This window comes from Cervus canadensis, chromosome X (genome assembly GCF_019320065.1).
Source record: "Cervus canadensis isolate Bull #8, Minnesota chromosome X, ASM1932006v1, whole genome shotgun sequence".
Lineage (NCBI taxonomy): Eukaryota > Metazoa > Chordata > Mammalia > Artiodactyla > Cervidae > Cervus > Cervus canadensis.
This window is the reverse complement of record NC_057419.1, coordinates 28,122,051-28,146,431: the sequence shown is the minus strand read 5'-3', so window position 1 is coordinate 28,146,431 and position 24,381 is coordinate 28,122,051. Positions and strand designations below refer to the sequence as shown.

At 40.8% G+C, this 24,381-nt stretch overlaps 1 protein-coding gene across 1 annotated transcript in view; it reads right to left on the bottom strand.

Annotated features, from left to right (window-relative positions):
- The window catches only part of LOC122435910 (serine/threonine-protein phosphatase 2A 65 kDa regulatory subunit A alpha isoform-like), a 30,715-nt gene extending 28,351 nt beyond the window's left edge, over positions 1-2,364 (bottom strand). The window contains exon 1 of the mRNA XM_043460013.1: positions 2,003-2,364. The gene's annotated coding sequence lies outside the window, so the exon portion shown is untranslated. The remainder of the gene's footprint in view (positions 1-2,002) is intronic.
- Positions 2,365-24,381: the final 22,017 nt, after the last annotated feature.

The following is a 24,381-nucleotide window of genomic DNA, read 5'->3' as shown; positions in this document are numbered from 1 at the left end:
TAAAGCCTTTGACTGTGTGGATCACAACAAACTGTGGAAAATTCTGAAAGAGATGGGAATACCAGACCACCTGACCTGCCTCCTGTAAAACCTGTATGCAGGTCTAGAAGCAACAGTTAGAACCGGACATGGAACAGCAGGCTGCTTCCAAATTGTGAAGGGAGTACATCAAGACTGTATATGTCACCCTGCTTATTTAACTTATATGCAGAGTACATCATGCAAAATGCTGGGCTGGATGAAGCACAAGGTAGAATCAAGATTGCCAGGAGAAACATCAGTAACGTCAGATATGCAGATGACACCACCCTTATGGCAGAAAGCAAAGAGGAACTAAAGAGCATCTGGATGAAAGGGAAAGAGGAGATTGAAAAATCTGGCTTAAAACACAACATTCAAAAAAAGAAGATCATGGCATCCATTTCCATCACTTCATGGCAAATAGATGAGGAAACAATGAAAACAGTGACTGACTTTATATTCTTGGGTTCCAAAATTACTGCAGATGTTGACTGCAGCCCTAAAATTAAAAGAAAAGCTATGACCAACCTAGATAGCATATTAAAAAGCAGAGACATTACTTTGCCAACGAAGGTCCATCTAGTCAAACCTATAGTTTTTCCAGTAGTCATGTATGAATGTGAGACTTGGACTCACAAGAAGGTGAGTGCTGAAGAATTGATGCTTTTTAGCTGTGGTGTTGGAGAACACTCTTAATAGTTTCTTGGACTTCGAGGAGATCAAACCAGTCAATCCTAAAGGAAATCAGTCCTGAATATTCTTTGGAAGGACTTATGGTGAAGCTGAAGTTCCAATACTTTGGCTACCTGATTCGAAGAGTAACCCATTGGAAAAGACCTTGATGCTGGGAAAGATTGAAGGCAAGTGGAGAAGGGGAAAACAGAGGATGAGATGGTTGGATGGCATCACTTGCTTGATGGACATGAGTTTGAGTAAGCTTCAGGAGATGGTAAAGGACAGGGAAGCCTGGTGTGCTGCACTCCATGGGGTCGCAAAAAGTCACAACTGAGTGACTGAAAAACAAGAATCACCCAGGTAGCACAGTGGTAAAGAATCTGCCTGCCATTTCAGGAGACGCTAGAGACTGGTTGATCTCTGGTTTTGGAAGATTCCCCTGGAGAAGCAAATGACAAGCCACTCCAATATTCTTGCCTGGAAAATTCCGTGGACAGAGGAGCCTGGCTGGCTACAGTCCATGGGGTCGCAGAGTCAGATGAGACCGAGCACATTGATATTGACTGCAGTGCTCACAGATTCAAAACACCTTAGCGGCATTAGCTTAATTCTGTGTTCAACTGCTGCCTCAGAATTACAGTTTGTGTTAGGCCTTTATCTTTCAGTTAGGATTGCTACAGGGAACAACCTTTGATATTTACTTCAGGCTTTTCTGTGACTCTCATTTTATGGACTCTGCTATTTGCCATAGTTTCCTCTACTTAAGGCCCCAGTTGAATTCCTCCACTCTGAAAACCCTGTTTTCACTAAGAAACTGATATACGATCTGTTCTGGGTGAAGGAGAGTGGTATGGTATGTTGTTTTGGCTTCTGGAAGGCTTACAGTCTCGATTAACACAACTGTACTGACTCCTTGTGTTCCTACATTTATTCCTTCATAGGATGGCCCCTGCTCCATTTTGGTAAATTATTTTTGTATTTGTACTGTACATTTCTGGAAATTAATAATATTAATCAGCATGTAGTAGGCACTTAATCATTTAACCTTTGCATCATCCCTAAGTTAAAAAAATGTTTTTCATTGAAATATAGTTGATTTACAATATTGTGTTAGTTTCCTGTGTACAGCAAAGTGATTCCAATATATATTTTTAATATATTTATATATATAAATCTTTTTCATTCCACCTTAATTTTTAAATTCATTATTTTTCCCATTTTACAGATGAGAGAATGAAGAGTCAGGTGACTCATCTTCCTAAAGGTCCCCCAAATATGAAGTGGTGAACTAGGGGCTGAAACTCACCTCTGTCACTCTCAGGATTCCTGAAGTTAAGAAGCAGCAGCTGCGTGGTTTGGAAGATAGAACCCAGGTGGCTGGTTATAATCACTGGAACCTGGCGCTTCTTGCGGACTCGGCTTTCCCATTCCAACAATGGCGGATAATAATGCTCTCCTCACAAAAATTGTCTTGAGTTGGAGAAAATCATGGATATAAAGTACTTTTGGAATCCCGTGTTCATGGTAAGTACTTGTCTTGCCGCTCACACTGTTCACTGAACCCAGGGTAGATAAGGCGTGATCGGGGAAGATGGAAGAAGACTTGAAGAGCTGTGGGCACTGCAGACATGTTTATTCTCTCTGGGCAGCAGCAGCCACCGCAGGGAGTCTTCAAAGACTACTGATATGCTAGGACAGACAAAAGTGGCCCATGGCCAAGTGGGTGCGCAGGCCCAGTGCTACCAAGGTCAGCAATATCGTTGTTGACAGAACGTAAGGTATGAGGCCGTGAGAGAGTGGGACAGGAGAGCCTGACTGACTCTGTGTTGTCAGTTAACTTCTCCACAACCCACCCCTCAGGGTCTTCTGTCCCACTGTTTACATAGGCTCGGCCCTCTGTGGCTTCTTTCTGGAGCACACCGCTGCTGCTTGTACCCATATTCCACAACAACAGTGAAAGCTACAACAACAAACCACTAGAGTGCAGGCTACACACCCAATACAGAGCAAACTCCAATGCCAGGTACTGGACAGGCTGCCCACCATTCTTGCAGTGGGTCTCCAGTTAGGCATTGCACATCATAGATTTCTCACATCCTATGGCTCCACATGGAGCATAAGAGGAGAACTCATGAGAGACCTCAGGGAGAGTACAAATACACCTTTCATCACTGAGGCAGCTCCCTGTGGTCTTGGCCAGGTGACATGCACAAGAGGGGACCAGGTGCTTGTCATCCAGGGTACAACCTGAAAGTCATGTTGCAGCCCTTGCCCACATGGGGCTAGGAAAGCTACCCACCACATGTGGGGTGTCTTTATCTTCCATGGCCAAGTCCAGTCCACCATCTGTCCTTGTGCAGTCTCCTTTGGGGCTGGCAACAGGATATTACCTTGGGTTCCATAGCCAGGCTTTAGGCGAATAGCTGTTGTTACCACCTGCAGTTGTATTGGCGCAGCAGCACGATGCAGAAGAGCCTCCACCAGGGTGATTCCACCCCTGTGTGGTTTTTCATTGAGAACCTATAAAACCCCCCATGCGTGTCGGGTCCACCCCTTCAAGGAGGGGGGAATCAATAGACAGCCGCAAGCCTTATTTTAACAAACCATTATATGGCTCAATCAGATCCCTGTCTGTGGGTGATAAGGGACATGAAATACCCATTGAATTCCCAGCCTCTGTGCCCAGTGCTGGACTTCTTTTCCGGTGAAATGGGTACCCTGGTCACTTGCTATAATTAGAGGATGGCCATACATGGCTGTCAGGCAGTCAAACCCCTTAAGTGTACAGCGATAGTCAGCAGCCTTACATGGCCAGGCAAACAGCAAACCTGTAGCTGTATCTATAGCTGTTAAAGCGAAACTGGCATTCTCTGCTAGTGGCAGAGGCCCTACAAAGTTCACTTGCCACCGAGTCAAAGGAATTCTCCCCCTCACCACCTGTCCATCGGTGGCTGCCAGCTGCGGGGGTAAAGAGCTTCCCAGGCACATGTGGAACAATCATGGCAGGCATCTTCTATTTCTCTCCAAGAAATAGGAAGATCCCACCCTTTGGCAATTGCCCACATGGTTTTTGTCCCTGCGTGATGCAGGTGCTGGTGTAGCCAAGCCACTACCTCATTAGGAGGGCACAGGCTTCACAGTTGACTGTCTACATCATAGTACATAGCCTTTACAGTACAGTCTACATCATGGGACACAGCCTTCACAGTACACTGTTTTACATCTGCAAAAGAATCAGAGGTTAGTAGCACATCATCAACATAATGAAACAGTTTCATCGATGCAGGATAGTTCCATTTTTCCAAGTCTCCTGCAGCCAGCCTGTGACAGATTGTTGGGCTATGTAGATATCCTTGGGGAAGGACTTGGAACATCCACTGACACCCTTCCCAAGTGAATGCAAACTGGTCTTGACTCTCAGCAGCTATAGCTATTGGAGAAAAAAGCATTTGCTAAGTTCGCCACATAGTGATAAGTGCCCAGTGCTGTAGTTAACTGGTCCATCAAATCGTGGATGGATGGCATGGTGGCATGCACAGGCAGCCTCACTTTATCCAGTTCCCTGTATCCCACAGTCATCTGCCAAGAGACATTGGGCTTCTGGATAGACCACACAGGGAATTGAATAGGCTCTGTGCAGGATGTACATGTCCACTTTCACCAGCTCAGCAATGGTGGTGCCTATTTCTTTGTGGCCACCTAGTAGACGATATTGTCTCACAGTCACTGCCCTCCAGGGTGTCAGCAACATCTGTGGGGGATGCTCTGCATATCCCCTCACGACTGCCTTCACAACGTGCACTTGGAGACAGGATTCCCCCACAGAGGTCTGCAACACAGGACGTTGCAAGACATCTATCCCCAAAATATATTCCAGAATTGGGGACACATATACAGTGTATACTCGCATAGGAAGCTGCCCAATTTCCAGTGGTAAAGACACAGCCTCTACTTCAATGCTTTGGGCACCGTAGCTGTCGATACATGCACTGCGGCCAGGAAACTGTTCTGGTTTGCCATGTACCAGGCTGCATTCAGCACCAGGGTCAACCAGGGCCATTACTCTTTGTACATTGGCCAGCGACCAGTGAATTACATGTTCCACATGGGGTCTCCAGTCCCTGCTTGGACTCTGGGTGGGTACCTTGGTCTGAGCCCTATTCAAAACAGAACAGGGCATCTGCAGAGACATCTCCAGTGGGCATAAAGTCTTCATGCTGTGGGCGCTTTCCACACTTAGTAAACTGCTGCTCCAGGCTCAATTGCTTCCATAGCTCTAGGAGAACAGCATTAGGTTGCTTATCAATTTTGTTTCTGTCAAGACCTGCTGCTAGCAAATCAGCCCACACTTGTATTGCTGTTACCCAGGTGGGGCCTTTACCAGCTCAACCCCGCTTTGGGGCTTTCACAGTTCTAATGCCTTTAGCCTGCTGCTGCTGCACCTTTGTGTTTCTCAAGCGGGCCAGATGGGGTGCCCCACATAGGGTGTAAGTATAGCAGGTAGGGATCCAAAATAGGCAGATGGAGCACTGGTTAAAATGGTGTCTCACATACCACTGGTAAAAAGCTTATCATCTGGGCTCCAGGCATGTAGGTTAAACATCGCCTGTCTCATGCCCAATTCTCTCACCACTTGGGTTAACTCGACACAAGTATGCCATTTACTCATGGTATTTGGGAACTCTCCTGTGTTGGTCTGCATGGTGCGGATGGCAACATTGATCCATTTCATCAGGCTGTGTGTTTGATTAGGTGCACCCTACGTGAGTCACCTAGCATTCTGTAATCTCACAGTTTGAGAAACCATGGTCCCCAAGGCCACGTAGCTCTTGTTCTAGCATCTGCATCTGTTGCTCTAGTTCCTCTGCCCTTCTCTGCAGTTCATGTACTGGTGCAGCATCACAGAGAGCATTCTCCATGTTTTCCTTCAAGGCAGTCAATGAAGTCCACCCCATGGTGTCAGCGGCAGCACGCACTGCTTTTTTCCTGAAAGCTCACCACTTGTAACGTCTTTACAATACTCTCTGTGCACTTGCACAGCATCAGGGAGAGCATTCCCCATGTTTGCCTTCAAGGCAGTCAACAAAATCCACCTCATGGTGTTAGCAGCAGTATGTGCAGATTTGTCCGGCAAGTGAGAGCTCACTGCCTATGATGCCTTTTCAATATTATCCGGTGACCCATTCACCACCTCCCAGTCTTCCGTCAGGGCCCACACTGAGAGGACAGCAGCCACCAGGTACCACATGCTCCATGGTGGCCACTGGCTTCCTCCCTGCCTCAGGTTCCCCTACCTGCTAGGTATCCTGCTGGCTACACCAATTGTCCTGCCACTCACACTGTTCACTGAACCCACGATAGATAGATAAGGTGTGGCCAGGGAAGATGGAAGAAGACTCAAAGAGCTGTGGGGACTGCAGACATATTTATTTTCTCTGGGCAACAGCAGCAGCAGCAGCAGCAGTGAGTCTTCAAAGACTACTGATATGCTAGGATAGACAAAAGTGGACCATGGCCAAGTGGGCACTCAGGCGCAGTGCTACCAAGGTTAGCAATATCATTGTTTGCAGAATATAAGGTATGAGGCTGTGAGAGAGTGGGACAGGAGAGCTTGACTGATGCTGTGTTGTTCATTAATTTCTCCACAGTACTCAACAAATATGTTCTTTCTTTCAAAGCTCTTAGCCCACATGAAATTATTGTTTCATTTAACTGTGTAACTAATAGTGCCTGGGGCTTCTCAGGTGGCTCAGTGGTAAAGAACCTGCCAGCCAATGCAGGAGACATAGAGACCCAGGTTCATTCCCTGAGTTGGAAAGATCCCCTGGAGGGGAGGGCATGGCAACCCATCTCAGTGTTCTTGCCTGGAGAATCCCGTGGACAGAGGAGCCTGGTGGGATACAGTTCATTGGGTCGCAAAGAGTCAGACATGACTAAAGCAACTTAGCATGAATAGTACCTGAGTTAATAATCACTTTCTATTTGTAAAGGAATAAGTTAGGAATGAAGAAAATATTGCTAATTGTACTCATATTGGCACTGTAGTTTGTATCTCTACTTAAAATTATTTTTAAAGAAGTTTTTCTATTATTATACACAGATTTAAAAGTAAAAAGTTTAAGAGCCTGATAGGGCAACTTAAAAAAGCCATGCAAGTTATATATAGATTTGTTATTTTATCTTTGAATAAAGTAATTCCAGTGCCTGAAGAAGATAAATTGAGTCTGTGTTATAAGAAGCATGGGTCAGAGAACTGAGTGTAGCACACCAGAGTGTGAAATCTTTCATATGCTACCAATTTTTATAGTCATATAGTCCAAACTTCAATTATCTGCTTTGTGGTTTCACGTAAAATTTTTCCTGTGGAATTCTTTGTCTTTACCTTTAATGTTTTGGTGTTTTATGTTTTGGAAGCTGATGTCTAGGAAATAACATCTCATAATAATAAGGCGGTGATAATTTACTATTTTTAATAATTCATAGGCCAAAAATGCAGTCTGAAGTCAAATATAATTTTTAAAATTTCTCTATTCCAGATTGTCTACACGTCCACTCTTGGCTGTTAGTATAAGCAATCCAGAATTGACTAATGATGTACAGTGTTCCTCTGTTTATAAGTCGGACATTTGCATGCATTCATCATTCCTTATCATTCATTCTTGATTGGAAAAGCTGGCTCATTTCAATGCTAAAAATTCCCAGGGATGAAAATGCTGTCTTTTTTTTTTTTTTTTTGCTTAGGCTCTTATCTGAAAACATTTTCTTGAAGTTTTGACAGATGCAGACAAAGCAGCCCTACAGTAGAAAGAGCATAAGCTTTGGAGGCAGATAACGAGCTTTGAATCCCTGAGCAAGTTAATCGAGGTCTCTGTGTCCACTTCCATATATGTAAAAACATACACACACAAAATAGTACATACATAAGGGTTAAATGAAATTACACATACACAAAGCCTGGGATGGTGTCAGGGACATAGGAGGTGCTCAGAAATCTTTACTTCCATTCCTTGGTTTTAATGTGTATTAAATGTCATTGGTTCTATATGAAAATGCCTCAAAGAAGAATGCCTTACAGCATTTTCTACCTGAAGAAAATGGGAGAGCACAAATAAGTGCTCTTATAAGAGTCAAAACATTTCACCCCTTCCCATCATTCAGAAATGACAAATGTCATTAAAGGATAAACTGATAGGTACATTTCCCTTCATAGAAATTATACTATCTAGGGGATTTTTAATAGCCTGAAGTCCAGTTGACACTCTATGACTAATATTTAAAATAAATAATAGACAACAAAATTAATAGCTGGCATTTTAAGTGCTGCAACTTGTCACCAAATACTGCAGCTCCCTAAACCATTAGCTGCCACCTTGTGTAATTGGTGGAACAGTACTGTACTATGCCCAGTATTGCTGAAATGTTCTGTAAGACCCATAGACAGTTCTCTGGCCTATTTTTGGTGCTCCATTTAACTTTTTGCCAAATCTGAATTACTGGGGTTTGAACTATTCAAATGCTACCCCATGCTAGCTTTCAGATTGATCTTAATTGCATTAATTGATAGTAATTTCCCCATCTAAAATTTTGGGGAAGTAATTTAGTCTTGGTAAGACTTCTGAAGCCACTAAGGTGCCACCACCTGAAGACTTAGTGTGCTACAGTGACATAAAAAATGCACACTAGAACTCTGAGTTTGAAAAAGGGGTTTATTTATAAACCATAGCTTTTGTGACAACAATTCTCTGAAACTGCTGGCAAATAATACTCCCATGGATAGATGGAAAATGTGAGAAAACAGGAGGAAAGCTTGTGATGAGTATGGAATTTTCCTAGATGACCCATAGAACCCACTCTCCCCTCTCATGTCTCCAGTGTTACCACTAACTAAATCCACATGTTCTAAAAGGCTCCTGTGGGTGAAACAGTCTGTCAGTTGTTGTCTGTGTTGAAGGGAAAAGGCTAGATAAGACAGGAAAGGCAGTGTCCTTGCTCTTGTTCAACTTTGCATTTTAATTTGAGACATAACTTGTATTTCCCAAATAATAATTCAGTAAGAGTGTTAACAAAGTGAATGTGTAGTCATCCTCTTAAGTGGTTGGCAAGCATGAGAGTTATAACCTGTTTGTGTGCCCAGTTGGCAGTATAGAGAAAACGTTTTTAAAAACTACATGATTTTTGACTGTGCATTGCCATTGTTAGGAATTTACTATATGGATGTGTTTACATACATATGCAAAGATTTATGTGAGAGGTGGTTCTTTGCAGCATTATTTATAATACAAACAGGAGCAACCTGACTATTCATTAATGCGGGACCAGTTAAATCATAGTCCAGCTCAGAATACTATATTGGGAAAAATAAGATTGAGGGCAGGAGGAGAAAGGGACGACAGAGGATGAGATGGTTGGGTGGCATCACTGATTCAATGGACATGGGTTTGGGTGGACTCCGGGAGTTGGTGATGGGCTGGGAGGCCTGGCGTGCTGTGGTTCATGGGGTTGCAAAGAGTCAGACACGAGTGAGCTACTGAACTGAACTGAATAGGTAACTGGGGGCTTCCCTGGTGGCTCAGTTGGTAAAGAATTTGCCTGCAATGCAGGAGACCTGGGTTCGTTCCTGGGGTCAGGAAGATTCCCTGGAGGAGGGCATGGCAAGATGTGAAAGAGGTCAGATAGAAGTTTTTTTAAAAAGTTGAAGAGAAGATGTATATTATGTGTGTGTGTGTGTGTATATATAATTCAGGGAGAATTTATGGAACAATAAGCTATAAAAGTTTTACTGCTATATTTTAGCAATATTATCTCAATAAAGTAGGGACAGAGAGGAGTGTATGGGCAGAGAGGAGTGGGACCATTTATTCTTATTTTAGAACCTTTACTGTTAAGTTGTTTACATAACTGATTTTTGTGAGTCTAAAATATTGAAACAAGTGACTGTGTTCTGAGAGTTAGAGAGTCATGAAATAATGAGAAGCAGATGGCATTAACAAAGAGAAACTACTCTTATTAATGATGATTTAATGGAAGTATGCAGGGTGTTTACTATGTCACAAGCTGAACACTGAACATACATTATCTCCTTTAATTTCTCACACCTGTGTACTGATTTGCAACTAGAGAGCCGGGGCATTGCATGGTTGAGTAACTTGCACCAGGTGACACAGCTCACACACAGCTAAGTGGCAGTACCCAGGTCAGACTCCACAGTCTGTGCTGGTAGCTGCTAAGCTGCACTTCTTTTTCCCAGCTTCCTGAGATGCCTGTTTAGGCAACTAAGGCTCCTGGAACTTGGTAACCATGATCCCATTATGGTGCTGAGAAAGTAGAAGGAAGGGCTATCTGACTTACAGCATTATCTTGGAGCAAAAAGGAAGGTTGAATTTCTGTGGTGTTTTCCCTCTGAAACCATCAGTTTTTAAGTAAGGGATGTGCAGGCCAGAGCACTGATATTTTCAGCAATTTGTAGTAATTTCTCAGCTTTCCTAGGACTGATCGCTTTGCTACACATACCTGCTTAGAACAGATCAAGAAGACAGTGTGGGTGGAGGCTGAGCATCAGATAAACCCTGAATAGATGTATATTCACCACCACTGACCACTGTAGCCCGGCCCTTGGAACTTCACACTGATAGGCCAGTGAAGGTGAGAAACTTCACTTCACTTCACTTCAACTGTAGTCTTGGGTACTATCGTGGGAAGGTGGCCACTTTTCATTGCAGAGTGCCCTCTGCTGAAGAAGCAGCGAGGCTGACCAAGAATTTTGCACTTGAATAGCACTGTACATTTTGTTTAATTGTTTCTGTTGTCGGGGAGAAAAATTAATTTTCCCTCTACCCTTCTATGTTCTTGGCTGGGATGAAAAGACAGATTAACAGGAGAAAAACAAACAAGTTTAATAGCGTTTATACTTCCTGTATACATGGAGATACCCAGGGAAACTGTTAATTACCCCTCCTTTACGAGGGAGTGATAAGTTACCTGTCCAGTTTCTCATCCCAAACTAACTACAACTCTCCTTTAGTCTTTTGCATAAACTTTGCTAATTGTGCATGTAGGTGATAAATCTAAACTTGTCTTAGCCAAGCCATGTTTTTAACAAAATTTACCCAAATACTTGCAAACTTTACCATTAGTGGCTATTATGTAGAAATGGGACATTCTTCTTAGCTCTTCAATCTGGCTTCATGTGATGAAAAGGAAACATCTAAAGTAGGTTTTTTATTAACATGATTTGCATTTCTTTGGGTGAGCATCTTTTATAAAGCTGGTTAATGCTATCCATCAGGCCAAAAATTTTTTAAATTGATTCCAGAATAAAGGATTATAAGACCATGAGTTGTAAGTTTTCCATATTTTATTTTTATTTTATGTTTTCCTTACTGTTCAGTTCAGTTCAGTCACTCAGTCATGTCCCACTCTTTGTGACCCCATGAACTACAGCATACCAGGCTTCCCTGTCCATCACCAACTCCCGGAGCCTACCCAAACTCATGTCCCTTGAGTCGGTGATGCCACCCAACCGTCTCATCCTCTGTCGTCCCCTTCTCCTCCTGCCTTCAATCTTTCCCAGCATCAGAGACTTTTCAAATGAGTCAGCTCTTTGCATCAGGTGGCCAAAGTATTGGAGTTTCAGCTTCAGCATCAGTCCTTCCAATGAACACCCAGGACTGATCTCCTTTAGGATGGACTGGTTGGATCTCCTTGCAGTCCAAGGGACTCTCAAGACTCTTCTCCAACACCACAGTTCAAAAGCATCAATTCTTCTGCACTCAGCTTTCTTTATAGTCCAACTCTCACATCCATATGTGACCACTGGAAAAACCATTGCCTTGACTAGGTGGACCTTTGTTGGCAAAGTAATGTCTCTGCTTTTTAATATGCTGTCTAGGTTTGTCATAGCTTTTCTTCCAAGGTGTAAGCGTCTTTGAATTTCATGGCTGCAGTCACCATCTGCAGTGATTTTGGAGCTCCCCCAAATAAAATCGGCCACTGTTTCCCCATCTATTTGCCATGAAGTGATGGGACCAGATGCCATGATCTTAGTTTTCTGAATGTTGAGCTTTAAGCCAACTTTTTCACTCTCTTCTTTCACTTTCATCAAGAGGCTCTTCAGTTCCTCTTTGCTTTCTGCCATAAGGGTGGTGTCATCTGCACATCTGAGGTTATTGATATTTCTCCTGGCAGTCTTGATTCCAGCTTGTGCTTCATCCAGCCCAGCGTTTTGTATGATGTACTCTGCATATAAGTTAAATAAGCAGGGTGACAATATACAGCCTTGACATACTCCTTTTCCTATTGGAACCGGTTTGTTGTTCCATATCCAGTTCTAACTGTTGCTTCCTGCCTGACCTGCATGCAGGTTTCTCAAGAGGCAGGTCAGGTGGTCTGGTATTCCCATCTCTTTAAGAATTTTCCACAGTTTATTGTGATCCACACAGTCAAAGCCTTTGGCATAGTCAATAAAGCAGAAATAGATGTTTTTCTGGAACTCTCTTGCTTTTTCGATGATCCAGTGTATGTTGACAATTTGATCTCTGGTTCCTCTGCCTTTTCTAAAACCAGCTTGACCATATGGAAGTTCATGGTTCATGTATTGCTGAAGCCTGGCTTGGAGAATTTTGAGCATCACTTTACTAGCATGTGAGATGAATGCAATTGTGTAGTAGTTTGAGCATTCTTTGGCATTGCCTTTCTTTGGGATTGGAATGAAAACTGACCTTTTCCAGTCCTGTGGCCACTGCTGAGTTTTCCAAATTTGCTGACATATTGAGTGCAGCACGTTCCCAGCATCATCTTTTAGGATTTGAAATAGCTCAACTGGAATTCCATCACCTCCACTAGCTTTGTCCATAGTGATGCTTCCTAAGGTCCACTTGACTTCACATTCCGGGATGTCTGGGTCTAGGTGAGTGATCATACCATTGTGATTATCTGGGTCGTGAAGATCTTTTTTGTACAGTTCTTCTGTGTATTCTTGCTACCTCTTCTTAATATCTTCTGCTTCTGTCAGGTCCATTCCACTTCTGTCCTTTATTGAGTCCATCTTTGCATGAAATGTTCCCTTGATATCTCTAATTTTCTGGAAGAGACCTCTAGTCTTTCCCATTCTATTGTTTTCCTCTATTTCTGTGCACTGATCGCTGAGAAAGGCTTTCTTATCTCTCCTTGCTATTCTTTGGAACTCTGCATTCAAACGGGTATATCTTTCCTTTTCTCCTTTGCCTTTTGCTTCTCTTGTTTTCACAGCTATTTTAAGGCCTCCTCAGACTGCCATTTTGATTTTTTGCATTTCTTTTTCTTGGGGATGATCTTGCTCCCTGTCTCCTGTGCAATGTCACAAACCTCTGTCCATAGTTCAGCAGGCACTCTATCATATCTAGTCCCTTGAATCTATTTCTCACTTTCACTGTATTATCATAAGGGATTTGATTAGGTCATACCTGAATGGTTTAGTGGTTTTCCCTACTTTCTTCAATTTAAGTCTGAATTTGGCAATAAGGAGTTCATGATCTGAGCCACAGTCAGCTCCCGGTCTTGTTTTTGCTGTCTGTATAGAGCTTCTCCATCTTTGGCTGCAAAGAATATAATCAGTCTGATTTTGGTGTTGACCATCTAGTGATGTCCATGTGTAGAGTCTTCTCTTGTGTTGTTGGAAGAGGGTGTTTGCTATGACCAGTGCGTTCTCTTGGTGAAACTCTATTAGCCTTTGCCCTGCCTTCATTCTGTACTCCAAGACCAAATTCACCTGTCACTCCAGGTGTTTCTTGACTTCCTACTTTTGCATTCCAGTCCCCTATAATGAAAAGGACATCTTTTTTGGGTGTTAGTTCTAAAAGGTCTTGTAGGTCTTCATAGAACCATTCAATTTCAGCTTCTTCGGTGTTACTAGTCAGGATTACTGACTTGGATTACTATGATATTGAATGTAGCACCTCATAGAGTTAAAACACTCCTGAGCACTCTGTATTTAAATCTCACAACATCTCATATATTCCAAGTAAAAGTGAGAACCCATTATCTGTTACCTCCTTTCATGATTTTGGAATGTCCTGGAGCATTTGGGAAGCAGGGTTGCATAACTATAGGTGCAGCTATCTCAAGGTTTATTTTCCTTTGATGTTGGTTAATTGTATTAATTATCTTCAACTTCCATTACATTATCAGGAAATTAAAGGCTTGAATCATCATTTATGGCTGTTTTTTTTTTTCCTTTGTGAGGGCCTTTTTGAGGTTTTTGAACATTCATAGCTATGGTAAGGGCAAAACATTATGTTTGTGTTGCTTTTTGTTCGTTTTGCTTTATTTTTAATTATATTTAAGTCTTAGTGTTGATGTTAGAAATAAACTGCTTGATATTATTTTTTAAAATTTATTTTTGGCTGTGCTGAGTCTTCATTGCTGTGAGGGTTTTTCCCTAGTTGTTGTGAGTGAGGGCCACTCTCTAGTTGCAGTGTGCGGACTTCTCATTGCAGTGTCTTCTCTTGTTGTGGAGCACAGGCTCTAGGTACATGGGCTTCAGTAGTTGGGGCCCATAGGCTCAGTAGTTGTGGTTCCCAGGCTCTAGCACACAGGCTCATGGTCTTAGCTGCTCTGCAGCATATGGGATCTTCCTGGACTAGAAATCAAACCTGTGTCTCCTGCACTGGCAGGCAGATTCTTTACCACTGAGCCACCAGAGAAGCCCTGCTTGGTGTAATTTTAAAACAACTTATTCTCTAAAACATTTTTATTTTCTCTCCTCTCCTCATAAATATATTTGGTTTAGTTTACAAATTTACACAAAGTGTACTGTTTCGGGGAATATGTCAAAATACCATCAAAAATCCTCTGCTACATTCTTGGTTGCTTAGTTGCCTTTGTTTCTGATTTATTATTAAGAGGTTTTCTTTTACTTTTAAGAGTTTGAAGTCTGTCAGAACAGTGCATTAATTTAAAATCTGAATCATCATGATCCAATGTTTTGTTTTCTTCTCCCCATGATGGCCTTCCTGAAATGCATGATGGTTGGACGCTGGTGACATGCCTGTGACCCCCTCCTTACATCCCAACTAGGAGAGATCTCAAGCCTCTTGATCTAGGGTTAGGAGGTGAAGAAGTTGGTTGGTGACACCTCTATTCCAGGAACAGGACCTTTATCTAAATTCTTTTATGCTGTTAAGGATCAGGTAACAGGAAAATTTTATTGAGTCTACTGTTTCTTAAAAATAATCAGCCTGAACTAATCTTCATGTCAAAGAGGCACATTTTATTTTTTTTCATTTATTTTTATTAGTTGGAGGCTAATTACTTTACAGTATTGTAGTGGTTTTTGTCATACATTGACATGAATCAGCCATGGATTTACAAGTATTCCCCATCCCGATTCCCCCTCCCACCTCCCTCTCCACCCGATTCCTCTGGGTCTTCCCAGTGCACCAGGCCCGAGAACTTGTCTCATGCATCCAGCCTGGGCTGGTGATCTGTTTCACCCTAGATAATATACATGTTTCAATGTTGTTCTCTCGAAACATCCCACCCTCACCTTCTCCCACAGAGTCCAAAAGTCTGTTCTGTACATCTGTGTCTCTTTTTCTGTTTTGCATATAGGGTTATCATTACCATCTTTCTAAATTCCATATATATGTGTTAGTATACTGTATTGGTCTTTATCTTTCTGGCTTATTTCACTCTGTATAATGGGCTCCAGTTTCATCCATCTCATTAGAACTGATTCAAATGTATTCTTTTTAATGGCTGAGTAATATTCCATTGTGTATATGTACCACAGCTTCCTTATCCATTCGTCTGCTGATGGGCATCTAGGTTGCTTCCATGTCCTGGCTGTTATAAACAGTGCAGCGATGAACATTGGGGTGCACGTGTCTCTTTCAAATCTGGTTTCCTCGGTGTGTATGCCCAGGAGTGGGATTGCTGGGTCATATGGCAGTTCTATTTCCAGTTTTTTAAGAAATCTCCACACTGTTCTCCATAGCAGCTGTACTAGTTTGCATTCCTACCAACAGTGTGAGAGGGTTCCCTTTTCTCCACACCCAAAAAGGCACATTTTAGAGTGGTGAATTTTGCTCCCTTACAGTAGCATGACATTTCATTTCCCTGTATCTTTTTAGCTATGTCTATACAGAATGTTAAATTCTCCTTTCCACACTGGGTACATTGAACATCCCGTTTTTGTTAGTTTAGAACTTTATTGACAGGAGCAAATGAAAAGTCTATTTTTACAGCCTGATTTTTTATTCATTTTGAAAATTTATTTTAAATTTTCACATCAGGGTGAAGACCTGTGCATTGTGCCACTCTGTTTTCAGGAAAATATTTTGGGAGAGGTGTCAGTTGGCTTTTGGAAAATGTACATGGGTCAGCAACTGGGCCACCCAAGCTCTTTACTTCTTCCCATTAGAAGAGTGTTACCCTAGAATGAGCTTTTACTACTAACAGCCCATGGTGGCAAGCTCCTTTCCTTTGAATTGTACTTATGCAGCAGATGGTGTTGAATACATGCATATATTTTTGTGATCTATGTCAAGTTGAAGTCTGAATTAGTACAGTAGAGAAGTGTGTGATGGCAACATAGCTGTTAAGTGTTAGAGTTGGGTGTTAGATTAATTCATTGCCATCTGTCTTTATTTTGCTAATCTACTTCTGTGGACACCACACCAGCATTGTAAGTTATTTTTCAAAATTCTCTCTCTGTGTGTTTTAGCACACAAAATTCCAACAATAGCTGCAATATCTTTCCTTTTCCCTAGGGTTAAAAAAATGGTTCTTCACATATTTCTATTGGCATATCTAATGTTTTTATAAGTTTGATATTTTAAATTTTATTTATTCATTTATTCATTTTTGGCTGTTCTGAGTCTTCATTGCTGCACAGGCTTTTTTCCAGTTGTGGCAAGCGGAAACTACTTGTGGCAAACTACTCTCTAGTTGTAGTGTGCAGGCTTCTCATTGCAGTGGCTTCTCTTGCTCTAGGGTGCATAGGCTTCACTAGTTGTAGCACATGGGCTCAGTAGTTGTGGCTCACCTAGATTTAGTTGCCCCATGACATGTGGGATCTTCCCAGACCAGGAGTAGAACCCCTGTTCCCTGCATTGGCATGCAGTCTCCTATCCATCAGACCATTAGGGAAGTCCTCTAGGTTTGATTTTATCCGTGATTTTCTGTAGCTAGCGAAAGGGTAAGTCACTGTGTTGGAAAAGTTATAGGGATTTCACAATTTAACCCTAAAAAACAAATCTGATAATTCTTGAGTTCTCAGTTTTAAACAACAAAATGCTAATCAGTGGGGAGTGTTTGTAAATAATTTTAGCTCTTTGAAATAAAAAAATTCTGAAGAAATTTAGTCAATACATGAAATAGTGGGCTTCAAAACATTCTTCTGTGGGATCAGTTGCTCAAATCTGTATCATTAGCAAAAATGGCGGAATTTGCATATTCTAAAGGTAAGGAGCCATTTGCTTTTAAATGATACAAGGGAATTATTTCTAAAAGAGTTTATATATTTACTATGATTCATGATGAGATGAGGTTTTATTGCTTTTGGAGGAGAATGATGAGTGGACATTTACTTGTTTAGATGTGAAGGGGAGCAGAATTTGTCACCCTAAAGTATCTCCTTTGGTGTTTATGTCCTTATTTTTTAAAGAAACTGCAGGTAGGAAAAGCTTTGAAAACCCAGTAGAAGTTGTCTTTTGTCAGAGACATTCACAAGGAAAATCTATTTTTTAAGATTAATTGTTTTATTTTAATTGGAGGCTAATTACTTTACAATATTGTGGGTTTTGGCATACACTGACATGAATCAGCCATAGGTGTACATGTGTCCCCCAACCTAAAACCCCCTCCCACCTCCCTCCCCATCCCATCCCTCTGGGTTGTCCCAGTACACTGACTTTGAGTGCCCTGTTTTATGCATCGAACTTGAACTGATCATCTATTTCACATATGGTAATATACATGTTTCAATGCTATTCTCTCAACTCATCCCACCCTTGCTTTCTCCCACAGAGTTCAAAAGTCTGTTCTTTATATCTGTGTCTCTTTTGCTGTCTCGTGTATAGGGTCATCATTACCATCTTTCTAAATTCCATATATATGCATTAATATACTGTATTGGTGTTATTCTTTCTGACTTACTTCACTCTGTATAATAGGCTCCAGTTTCATCCACCTCATTAGAACAGACTCAAATGTGTTCTTTTTAATAGTTGAGTAATATTCCATTGTGTATATGTACCACAACTTTCTTAATCCATTCAACTGCTGATGGACATCTAGGTTGCTTCCATGTCCTAGCTATTGTAAACAGTGCTGCAATGAACATTGGGGTACAACGTGTCTGTTTCAATTCTGGTTTCCTTGGTGTGTATGCCCAGGAGTGGGATACAGCAGTTCTATTTCTAGTTTTTAAAGGGATCTCAACACTGTTCTTCATAGTGGCTGTACTAGTTTGCATTCCTACCAACAGTGTAAGAGGGTTCCCTTTTCTCCACACCCTCTCCAGCATTTATTGTTTGTAGACTTTGTGATGATGGCCATTCTGACGAGTGTGAGATGATACCTCATTGTGGCTTTGACTTGCATTTCTCTGATAATGAGTGATGTTGAGCATCTTTTCATGTGTTTGTTAGCCATCTGTATGTCTTCTTTGGAGAAATGTCTGTTTAGTTCTTTGGCCCATTTTTTTGATTGGGTCATTTAATTTTCTGATATTGAGCTGCATGAGCTGCTTGCAGATTCAGTGCAATCCCTATCAAGCTACCAACAGTATTTTTCACAGAACTAGAACAAATAATTTCACAATTTGTATGGAAATACAAAAAGCCTCAAATAGCCAAAGCAGTCTTGAGAAAGAATAATGGAACTGGAGGAAGCCACCTGCCTGACTTCAGAATATACTACAAAGGTACAATCATCAAGACAGTATGGTACTGGCACAAAGACAGAAATATAGATCAGTGGAACAAAACAGAAAGCCCAGAGATAAATCCACACACCTATGGACACCTTATCTTTGACAAAGGAGGCAAGAATAAACGATGGAGAAAAGACAATCTCTTTAACAAGTGGTGCTGGGAAAACTGGTTAAACACCTGTGAAAGAATGAAACTAGAACACTTTCTAACACCATACACAAAAATAAACTCAAAATGGATTAAAGATCTAAATGTAAGACTAGAAACTATAAAACTCCTAGAGGAAAACATAGGAAAAATACTCTCTGACATAAACCACAGCAGGATCCTCTATGACCCACCTCCCGAGTAATGGAAATAAAAGCAAAAATAAGCAAATGGGACCTAATTAAACTTAAAAGTTTTTGTACAATGAAGGAAACTATAAGCGAGGTGAAAAGATGGCCTTTGGAATGGGAGAAGATAATAGCAAATGAAGCAGCTGACAAAGAAAATCTCCTATTTATATGAATTTCTCCCTTTCTATACCAGGAAGACAAGGATGACTCTAAATCTCTAGAAATTTTTATCAGTGGATCTGACAGAGACTTAAATCTGCATAAAAACCTTATTATCCTAGTTTACTGTGCTTTTCTGAGTGGCCTCCCATAATTTGCTCTCCTTCCCCACCATGTTTCCTCTCTAGCTGGAGATGGGTATTTAAGGGGTGGCTTGGGCCATTTCAGCGAATTATTGTATTTTCCTGGATACCTTCCTTGTATACAGGAGGTATCCACTTTATTGTCTCCTGTTAATCTTCTATTCTGGGTCGGGGAGGGGGTTCTGCCAGAAGACCTAGAAGGGTAGAGGGGAAAGTATTTTTCTACTCTCATAGTTGTTAACATATATCTAAAGTCCTAATAAGACCAGAATGGGAAATAGCATTATTAGATGTATTTTATATTTTTAAATCAATTATCAAGTTTGTTTTCATTTATCATAGAACTTATCAAAGAAGTCTAAATATTGCAATAACTAAAGCTAATATCTTACAGTAGATAATAAATTTATTTCAATACTTTTGCAAGGATCTTTGCTTATATATTTTATGTCTACATTTTTTGTCGATGTTTAATTTCTTTTTAGACTTTGTAATTTTGAATGTTTAAATATTTTATTCTATGGGGATTTCCTGGTGGTCCAGTGGTTAGGACTTGGTGCTTTCACTGCTAGGGCCCGGGTTCAATCCCTGGTCAAAAAACTAAAATCCCACAAGCAGTGTAGCATGGCCAAAAAAAAGGATTTTTTTATTCTAAAGGTAATACACTTAGGTGACTCTGTGTGTATGTATGTATGTTTGTGCATTGGAATGCACATGTGTGTATTGGGGGTTTCCTATCTGAAATAGTACCAAAAATGAAGTCTTTTTTTACGTTGGATTTTAGTATCCACAAATATCAAACCAACACCCTTGGGAAAATATTGTGTTATGTGTGCTTTCTGTTAGTCCAAACCATAGCCATTGGGTATAAGCCCATTGCTAGTTAATGTGCTCTCATCCCCTCATTTGTCATTCTCTGACATTATAGGATGACCTGATTTTATCAGTTTCATATATCTTGTTGTATATATGGCTAGATCTAGTTTTATAGACCCTGGTTGACAATATTTCAATGTGACCAGGTAGCCCCACCTTCTTGTTTTCTCCTTTGCAAGTTGGACCCATCAGTATTTGCTTCTTAACACATGTGGATATTGTTCTGAGTGATTTCTCCAGGCCTGGAAAGTTCCTTGCATTCTTAGAATAAAAGATGACCTCTAAATACCAAGTTTTACATTATCGATTGCTTGCTAGAGGGTGCTTTGTGTATATCCTGTCCAACTTAATTTTCTCACTGAAAAACTTTGCCTTCTTGCCTGCTGAGACTTCCTTTTCACTACTTTGTGTTGGCTTCTCTCCTCTCTCTGCCCATGCTGTGATAAAATCACTATGGTTAGAGCTAAAGTCAGACCTTTTAAAAACCTAATTAAGTATTGTTTTTTCCCCCTGTCTATGATAAAATATCACTGACCAGAAACCTAAAGAGCATCTGGGAAAAGAAAAACATAAAAAATCCCTCCAAATGTAAGAGTACACATCAGGAGGAGAAAAACAGCTCCTTGAATCATGCTGCCAGGCTAGGGTACTTTCATGAAGCTTCTGTATAAAGTGGTACTTTTATAGCTACTGATCAGAGCTGTAATTGGAATAGCTGTTGCTGCTAGTACTGCTGTTATTGTTGGTATCTCAAAAATGAGAATCACTTTTTATCTCTTTACCATGAACAGATTCTATAGCCAAATGGATTTATTCATAAATTCTCCAGATTGAAAAAGACCTCAAGCTGAAAGCAGGCCAGCTTTAGCTTCATAGGCTGTAAGTCCTGAGCATTGCAGAAAAAAAAAAAGAGCTTTTCCAGAAGTTTAGACAATTTTGGTGAATTATGAAGTCCTTGAACTATTGTTGGGTCTATAATTTTTCAGGAGGCTGAAAAATCACCAAGAAAATGACTAAGGAGACTTTTAATGCATTGCCATATAGTTGCTAAAGTTCAAGTGGTAAACAAATAAAGGATGGAAATGTCATTCTGGTTTCTAAATATACCATCATTTCTTTATGATATTCCTCTTATCAGGAAGCTTCCACCCTTAGGATTCTTTGACATCTAATTTGTTGAACTGTTTATAAAACATAGAAATGTGAAGATGCTTTAAATGTTGTTTACAAAATATTCATGGACCAAAGTAGGAAAAACTCTACCTTGAACTTGTAACTGTTGAATACAATCTGATTTTGGTACATTATTAGCAGCCGTACTTTGATGTTTCTATTCCTAGGAAAAATTGAACATGAGACCACTTGACTTTGTGTGGTAGATTATATTATTATTCAGCAAACAGTCATCCTTTTCCTTTCTATTTTCATGGGGAGATTGCATACCACTCTATCCCATTGCTATTGACCCGGTCATGCAGACTTGCTTTGGCCAACGGGATACTGGTGAATGTAATGTGCATAAAAGCTTGAAATATACCAGTGCAGTTGTGCTTGCCCTATTGTGCTGTGCCTCTGCTGTGAAATCTGCATGCTCCTGGCTAGCTCTCTTCTGGTCCAAGGAAGATGCTACTAATGTGAAACAGACTTGAACCCAACGTGCAGCTTAGAATTAAGCCTGAGTTCAGTCTAGATCATTAGCATTCACAGCTGATCTCACAGATGTATGAGCAAGAAATGAATGCCTATTGTTATATTTCGTGAATTGGGAGTGATTTGTTATACAGGAAAAGCTAATGGAGACACTTGGCATTAGCAATTTTAACATTTACAAATTTCAGCTCTCCTCACACATGTCCATGGAATTGAAAAACTTGAATTTTGCTACAGTCTGGAATTGAGTTTTGAGCACTCATCTAGCAAGTAAGGCCAGTACTTCCTTTCCAGTGTAATTTTGTTTTCTATTCATTGCATGCATATTTTATGGGCGAGGGGAATGTTGTTCTAAAATAGTATTTGAGAACTGGGCTTCCCTGGTAGCTCAGTTGGTAAAGAATCCGCCTGCAATGCAAGAGACCCCGGTTTGATCCCTGGGTGGGGAAGGTACCCTGGAGAAGGGATAGGCTCCCCACTCCAGTATTGTGGGCTCCTCTGGTGGCTCAGATGGTAAAGAATCTACCTGCGATGTCGGAGACCTGGGTTTGATCCCTGGGTTAGGAAGATCCTTTGGAGGAGGGCATGGCAACCCACTCCAGTATTCTTGCCTGGCGAATCCTCAAGAACAGAGGAGCCTGGCCTTTGTTGCAGCCCATTGGGTCGCAAAGAGTCAGACATGACTGAGTGACTAAGCACACATTTGAAAATTAAACATTTGGTCTTAACTTTTACGAATATCTAAGGTTTACCATACACTTAACTTTAGGGTAAAGAATCCGCAATTTATATTATTTAACTGTATACCCTCCATTTGGCATAGCAGATTAGAAGGTCTCATTGCCTAATTTTTCTTCATTGATGTAAATGATGAAGTGTGCCTGTATAAAACGGGGAGTCACATGGAGAGCTTCAAAGACCTGGTTATGCAGTAGAGGAACCAGAAATTTCTGAAGTAGGTGAATCTGAAGATTAGAAGAATGAGACCAGAGCATCTTTGAGCTTTTTTTTTTTTTTTTTTTTTGTAAAGTTAATTTCTCCTCAAAAGCTAAACAGCTTTTCTTGTTTCCCTCTGAGAGAGCACAGAGGTAATATAGCAGACACTCTTGGTGCAGATACCCATAGCAGAAACCATTTATTAGCACACCTTTTATTATCTTTCCTCCTTCTGCTGTTTTTTACTCTCTCACAGTGATTTTTGGGATCATTTCCTAAACTAATTGCAACCAAATCCTTTATCTAGGGTCTGCATTTGAGGGGACCCAGAATTCTAATTTGCACTCTCATCTGACTTTTTTCCTGATTGATATAGGAATCCTATCGAATAGAGAAGAATGTAGTCTTTGTTTTGTAATTGAAATGTATTATAAAAAAAGACTGAATAGAATAATATCTTAGTAAATTTTAAGAAAGAATAGTCATATTTTAATATAAAATACTGAAGAAATATCAGAAATAAGCAATAGTTCATCAATTATTCAACCAATGTTTATTGTTTACCACTTTGAGTGTATATTCCCAGTGGTCATTACATAATGAAGAAAAAGTTTTACAATCAGTGAATGAAATGTTGAGGAGTAAAATTTTTTCCTCTACCCTTGTTGGTTCTTTGTCTGATCTAATAATCAAAGTGACACCAGATTAACAGGAGAAAAACAAGTTTAATTACATATGTCTGGGGGCCCCATAAGAACGTGAGAACCAGGGGCCAGCTGGGCAATTGAGGCTTCTATGCCATTCTGAGCTAAGGAGCACAGGGAATGTGTAACTCAGTTTTCCCAAAGGAAATGCTGAGTAAACTGGATCTGAGAGGTGTTAGCTTGACAGACTACCTAATGTGGAAAGAAGTTACAGAGAGGGAGAATGGAATGGTCAAAAGTTTTAAGACCATGAAGCATTTGGAAATAGCAAAAATTTTGGTATGATTGAAGCATAGGGTATATATGGTGCAGTATAAAGAAATAAGGAGAACCCAGGCAGCTAGAAACCTTGCCTTGGGCCCTGTGCTTAAAGTGGCCTGTTCTGGTCTTTTTATGGTTATACCCTTATTGGTTGATCTAAGAATTAAGTTGACATGAGACAGATTAATATGAGAGAAGCAAATTTGATTATGTACATATAAGGGCCCCATTATATATGGGGACCCCACATATAATACCAACTCCAGTATTCTTGCCTGGAAAATTCCATGAAAAGAGGAGCCAGGCAGGCTACAGTCCATAGGGTTGCAAAGAGCTGGACACAACTGAGGGACTGAGCACACATGGGCACCATATGAAACACATGCAACACAAGAGCCAAAGACAAATTAAGCAGTTGAGGCCAATATGCCATCTGAGAGAAGGAAAGGGGGTTATGGGCTTGAGACTTCACAGGGGAGGAGAACAATTTGTAGCAAGATGGGGAGAATGGATGTCATTAAGCAAATTTTGCCATGCTATGCAGAGACAATGGGATACAGAGAGGACTTTGATCAAACAGGCCTTTCCAAGTTTCCCCCTTCATCTACACTTAGCTCTTATTCTTTGTAGTTACTTCTGGCGATAGTTCCTAGGTTGGGCCCTGTATCTAAATTCTTTTAGACTCCTCCAGGGGATCAAACCCATG